The sequence below is a fragment of the Triturus cristatus genome, chromosome 1_2, assembly GCF_964204655.1.
Source record: "Triturus cristatus chromosome 1_2, aTriCri1.1, whole genome shotgun sequence".
Lineage (NCBI taxonomy): Eukaryota > Metazoa > Chordata > Amphibia > Caudata > Salamandridae > Triturus > Triturus cristatus.
In genome coordinates, this window is record NC_140580.1 from 332,204,688 (window position 1) to 332,211,537 (window position 6,850).

The window sequence follows — 6,850 nt, forward strand, 5'->3', positions numbered from 1 at the left end:
ACAGTGTGGAAATAGAACCAATATGCTCAGTCGTGATAAATAGGAAAAATGTATAAATATAGACTTGAAGCATGGTCCAACTCACCCGATCAAACTGGGTGGTAAGAGGACCTCCACCTGGCAACCGCTCAGGAAGGAACACCGCTCTGGAATGGAAATGTAAGGACTGGTGAAGGGACTTTACAAAAATTGAGCAAGTGTCAAAGAGGTGGGAAAAACAGCTGAAAACTAGGGAGAACTGCCCGGGGCAGAGTCTGCACACAAAATGAGCTCGGTGAGATCATTGTGACAATTAAAACAAGGCTGCAAAAGGGCAGATAGTCAGAGTGATCACGGATAATGCAGATCCGTACAGAGGCAGACCAAGATTGAGGCGAGGAAATATCATGCTAAAAGATAAGCGCCTTTGAATGAACGCAAACACCGACAGCGTAGGAGCCTACCTGTCCGTCGGGGAACCAGGCTGGAATGAGCCTGCAGCCGGAGGTCCCGTGTGATTGGACGGAGGCGGAAGAAATGAAAAAACTGCCGGTGGAAGGGGCCAATGGCGTGGCAGGTGTAGTACACATGCTGGAGTGGGAGCCAATACAAAACGCTGTCACACGCAACTGGCTGTTGATGGAAATGACAGGGCAGGAATGACGCTGTCAAAATATCGCTGACTCGATACACCTGGGGAGTCAGGGAGATGACGCGGTGCGCTTGAGGAATGCGGAAGCCGCCGTCAGATTTAGAATGACGGCTCTCAAGGCACGTGTTGCTCTGAAAGGTGCGAGTCATCTTGGGGAATACGGGCGGAAGTAAAGAACACCAAAAAAAAAAAAAAAAAAAAAAAATGCTTGTGTGTAATGTCCCAGGGAGGCCACGGGCTGTGGGGCAGACGGTTATGGAACAAAAATCACGGCCAAAGGTGTAAACGCCAGTGGATGCGGGGGGAAGAAAGCAAGGATATGATGTGGGCTGGATCACGAGTGTCCCACTCAGAAGTATGAAACAAGGTCAAAAGGACAGGCTAAGTGCGTTTATAACGATAGCCAAGGGATATCGTCATTAAGTCCCCGAACATGTGTTTGTAGTTTATACACCCACCTCTGCTCTCGTTTAAAAAGGAAAGCGGAGCTGTCTGTAAGGTGTGGTGGTATGTGGGGTTTGTCAATGACGGTCCAGTGTAAGTCATCAGGGGCATGTTTAACCTCCAATGGCCCACAAGAAAATCATTCTTTCCAATTGGAAGATTCTTAATATAGGTGAGGTTGGGCTACCCCAACCCCTTTTTGCGTTTAAACGCAGCAGCAATATCAGGGACCAATTGGTACATACCCGCCCACGCATTAATCAGAGATGCACCCAACCTACCTTGTGGGGTCTCCCTCCAGTTGTGGGCCATTACCCTTGCGGTTCTTGTGCTGCATGCAGCCTTACCTCTGTGACCAAGGAGATTGACATTGGCACTGGCCGACCCTGGATTTTGAGGAGCCATACGAACTGCAACAGCTCCCATCTGATCTATTTGATCACCTGCCCTTGCGAGTTGAGATACATCGGCATGACCACCCGCCGTATTAAAACCCGTATTCTGGAACACAAGAGCACGATACGGTGTGGCCGCACCTCCACCAAACTTACTAACCACTTTTTGGAGGTTAAACATGCCCCTGATGACTTACACTGGACCGTCATTGACAAACCCCACATACCACCACACCTTACAGACAGCTCCGCTTTCCTTTTTAAACGAGAGCAGAGGTGGGTGTATAAACTACAAACACATGTTCGGGGACTTAATGACGATATCCCTTGGCTATCGTTATAAACGCACTTAGCCTGTCCTTTTGACCTTGTTTCATACTTCTGAGTGGGACACTCGTGATCCAGCCCACATCATATCCTTGCTTTCTTCCCCCCGCATCCACTGGCGTTTACACCTTTGGCCGTGATTTTTGTTCCATAACCGTCTGCCCCACAGCCCGTGGCCTCCCTGGGACATTACACACAAGCATTTTTTTTTTTTTTTTTTTTTTTTTTTTGGTGTTCTTTACTTCCGCCCGTATTCCCCAAGATGACTCGCACCTTTCAGAGCAACACGTGCCTTGAGAGCCGTCATTCTAAATCTGACGGCGGCTTCCGCATTCCTCAAGCGCACCGCGTCATCTCCCTGACTCCCCAGGTGTATCGAGTCAGCGATATTTTGACAGCGTCATTCCTGCCCTGTCATTTCCATCAACAGCCAGTTGCGTGTGACAGCGTTTTGTATTGGCTCCCACTCCAGCATGTGTACTACACCTGCCACGCCATTGGCCCCTTCCACCGGCAGTTTTTTCATTTCTTCCGCCTCCGTCCAATCACACGGGACCTCCGGCTGCAGGCTCATTCCAGCCTGGTTCCCCGACGGACAGGTAGGCTCCTACGCTGTCGGTGTTTGCGTTCATTCAAAGGCGCTTATCTTTTAGCATGATATTTCCTCGCCTCAATCTTGGTCTGCCTCTGTACGGATCTGCATTATCCGTGATCACTCTGACTATCTGCCCTTTTGCAGCCTTGTTTTAATTGTCACAATGATCTCACCGAGCTCATTTTGTGTGCAGACTCTGCCCCGGGCAGTTCTCCCTAGTTTTCAGCTGTTTTTCCCACCTCTTTGACACTTGCTCAATTTTTGTAAAGTCCCTTCACCAGTCCTTACATTTCCATTCCAGAGCGGTGTTCCTTCCTGAGCGGTTGCCAGGTGGAGGTCCTCTTACCACCCAGTTTGATCGGGTGAGTTGGACCATGCTTCAAGTCTATATTTATAAATTTTTCCTATTTATCACGACTGAGCATATTGGTTCTATTTCCACACTGTCTCCTCTTTATCTGTTATCTAGGTGCTGTATGTTTCGCCGAAGAGACTTGCACTCTACAATCAAGTTGAGGGTGCATACCATATCCTTTGTCACGTTTTTTTTTTTTTCCCTGCAGTAGCTTCTAGGTCCTGATGAAAGCCTAGCCTAGTCAGGCGTTATGGCTGAAACATGTCGACCACATTCTTTCACGTTGCTTCATTGATCAGACTAGATTAGTGTTGCCCCCACTTCTTTTTAATCTAACATCGGGACGGCATTGTCTAACAGAAGTCCTCTGGCCGTCCCGTCACTAGTTTTAATACACCTACTTTTTTCACTACTACTAGCACTGCAATCCCCACTCACTTTAGGCTCATTTTTGATTTATTCCATTGTTTGGTGCATATCAATCATAGCACAAAGGACTCACATCTCACATAAGGGCGCTGCCTGCCCTGGGAGATTTTGAGATTTTCTTTGGGATGAAAATCCCATGTGATGGGGTTCTACCCTCGGTGATTACATGACCTTGGTATTGGAGCTTCCTCCATTTTCACTACGTACATTAGGCTTTCTCTCCTCACCCCACATACCACCTATTTCCCTTTACCTTTAGACCCCAGGATTCCTGTTGTGTTATATAGACACTCACAAGGTGACACAAAGGGTACGGTGCGGGTTAAGTTGCCACTGGGCAGCTGTGCAGTTGCAGGAAAAGGCCTCTTGTAGCTTGTTGTGTTCCGGTCGCTTTAACAGGAGTTCAGTTTTATGACTCTTGGAACCCACTTCTAATCCTGGGTAAAATAGAGAAAGCAGGCCCAGTGTTCAAGGGCTCTTCTGTTGGAGACAGCAGGTTCAGTTCGCTCCTCTGGTCCAGGAGTGTTCTCAAGTGGGTGCCTAGAGATGCCATATTTATGCCTGGCATGAGCTAGTGGGTGGGAATGACATCTGGGGGGATTCCCAGGGTGAACCCTACCTATTTTGGTTATTTTCAAGATGGCAGTAGTCTTCAGCCACAATTAATGTGGGCTCTGAAGGCTGAGGGGGTGTGTGGGGAGTGTCCTATGGTTTTCATGGTGCCCTCCCACATCTAACACTAAAATCCAGTTTTATATAGTCCCTGTACTCTGAGACAGAAGTCTGGTAGAAGAAATCTGAGTTTTCAGCAACCACAAATTATTTTAGCATTCTGTTTCCCTTCTGTGAAGTACACACCAAATGATTGCCAGCCTTGCTACAGTGAAAATAGCTCTGAGGTGCTATTGTACCAGTCCAACTTTACCAGTGAATTGGGTTTGTAATAAATATTTTTTTTTATTCCAAGAATGAACTTTGTATCTGATTACAAGGCAGAGATAAAAAAAATACTAATTTTAATATTATATCCCAATGTTTTCCTATGGAATAGCTAACTCTGCTACAGTGAAAATAACATTTAAGGCCTTGTCACTATAAGAACATGTTTGTCATTAAACTTTTACATGGCCTACATCTGGGTAACTTTTAAATATTTAAAATGAAGGTTTAGGCCTGTCAAAATGGGTTATTTTGACAGGTCAAATTTGCAGTGAAAACCTGCACAGCCAGGCTACTGGCGGCAAGCCTGCAGTCATGTCTATATTGTCACTGTAGTGGATGGCAAAATGGGTGCCGCAGCCCATTTGTGACATTTAAGGCCCTGAGTACATGTTGCTGTCTTATACTAGGGACTTATAGGTAAGTTAAATATGCCAGTCAGGTGTATACCACCTTTGTCATGCTGAAAGAAGAAGCACAAGCATAATACAACTGGTTAGCAAGTAAAGTGTGCAGCGTTCTGTGGCCAGCAAAAACAGGGTTCAGCAAAAGGGGTGACCCTGCAGAAAAGCACAATTTCCAGCAGTAGGTATTGGAGAAGGTTTTTTTGGGGGGGGAAAAAATAAAATCAGTGACAACATGGTAGACATTTTAGAACACGTATAAGGATAGTGGTTTTAGTGTCAAAACCAAAGTTAAATAATTCTTCTTGCTGAAATTATGAAGGTAGACTTTTTGGCACTTCTGAGACCTTTGAAAATATTTACCATATTGGGGGACCATCTTCAGACACCAAAGTCATTTTCCCTAACATACATGTCTTTTCTTATCACATGAGGAACATTGCAAAACCGTTTCTATCCAAACTGCAATTGTGTACCTGGTGGTCCCAGACTGGAACGACACCCGTGAAAATGTTGTCAAAGGGGCCCCCTAAATAGGATGGCCCTTCTGACACCTTTTCGACCCTGTCACCTCACAGAATGGTTTTCACGACCTCTTAGTGAGGTGAGAGAATCGACCCACCCAGCTTTAACTGACATGAGGCGGGCCATTTTTTATGTAATAGTAAACATGCTTTCAAAATGCTCAAAATTATGAAAACAACATACTTTTTAATTTTGTTTGCATTCCTGTCTAACAGAAATTGTTTGTGAATGTTATGACCTTGACCACACCCTTTGATATCTCTTTATCGGACTGTGGCTAGGATATTGATCTGCAGATGGTGAACTGCACTGGAGCTGGAGCACTTTTCAGAGTGGGGTGCTTGTCTGAGGCATCCACTCACTAAAATCGCAAGGCTTCTGAGAAATCCTCCTGGTGTTGATATCAGCAATTATATCAAATTTGTAAAACCCCTTTTGAAGCAGGGTATGAGGTAGGGTCTCATACCCATTTTTGTGTTAAAAAGAGCCCCAGTGGTGCAGTTTGGACTCCATATATATATTTTGTAGTTTTATATAGCGCAAACAATACCCAAGGGCATTGAAGCGCTTTACCAGATTACATTAAGTAAAGTCAGATTTATTTTATTTACAGCACAGTGATTTGCACAGAGCCAATAAGGGGACTGGAACCTGGTTCCCCAGATCCAAAGTCAGCAGCTCTGGCCCTTAGGCCACATCCATATTTCTCAACTTATGTGTGAAAGTCATATACACGGGAGATTATTGTGTATGATCATGTGTAGTGAGCAGAATCTGTGTTGAAATGGTTATGTGAAGTAAATAAACAGCGAAATAATACTGGAAGTTTCACCAAGAGTCTTGCTTGGGAATACTTGCAAGAGTTTACTTTAAAACTGGACTTAGGGATAGAGTTCAGCACCTTTGCACCAGTGGTATTGGAACGATTTTCAGAATGGCAGTGCTGACATCAATATTACATCACTGAAGTCATGGGGATTTTTATAAATATTGATAAGGGTGTAGTATGTAACTGGTAATGCATTCAGGAGCACAGGGGTGCAATTATATTTCTAAGGCATTGTGTGGTAGCGCACAGTCATTTATGGACATGATATGTTCGATTGAAATGGCCACAAATTTTGCACAGATTTACAGTTTTAGGGATAAAAGTATAAAGCACATAATAATGTGTGGAAATTAGGTTTCAGTGAATATTTATTCTTTGTCTGGATTTGTTTTGATTCTAAATAAATCTGTTGTTTCCATCACACATCAGAATTGCTAAAAAAAAAAAGCTTCATTTTTGCTTTCCTGATTGCTGATATATTTAAAATATGTTATCAATTAATTTACAGGTTTTTAAATATTGCTGATTTAAATATTTTAAAATATGACATCCTGCAGCTTTTCCCATTGACTCTTCATGTACCCCAGCAAGATTGTCACAGGGTTTTCTTTACAACCTCCTCTCACTTTGCAGTCTGAGAAAGAAAAGTGAACTCCAATGTCCATGTTCAAAGAATAAGCAGCAATTTGTCAGGAGACAGCCTGACATTTGACCTATGTCTTTGAAGCACAGCAATTGTGACAAAATGTAAAGGCCTCTTTATTTATTGCTCTTTTAGCGAACTACCAGGAATTGACTGGCGACCCACAGTTTGGGAGCACCTGGTGTAACCAACTAGTTTAAGTGGGTTCTACAGTGTGTACCCCAGTTGTTTGGTGCTGTAATAGGCTCCTTCATTTCCTAGTTCTGACAGTATGTCACCATGTGCAGCCTCTGCTACAATATGTCAAAGTCAGGAATCGTAGGTCCTGTGATCC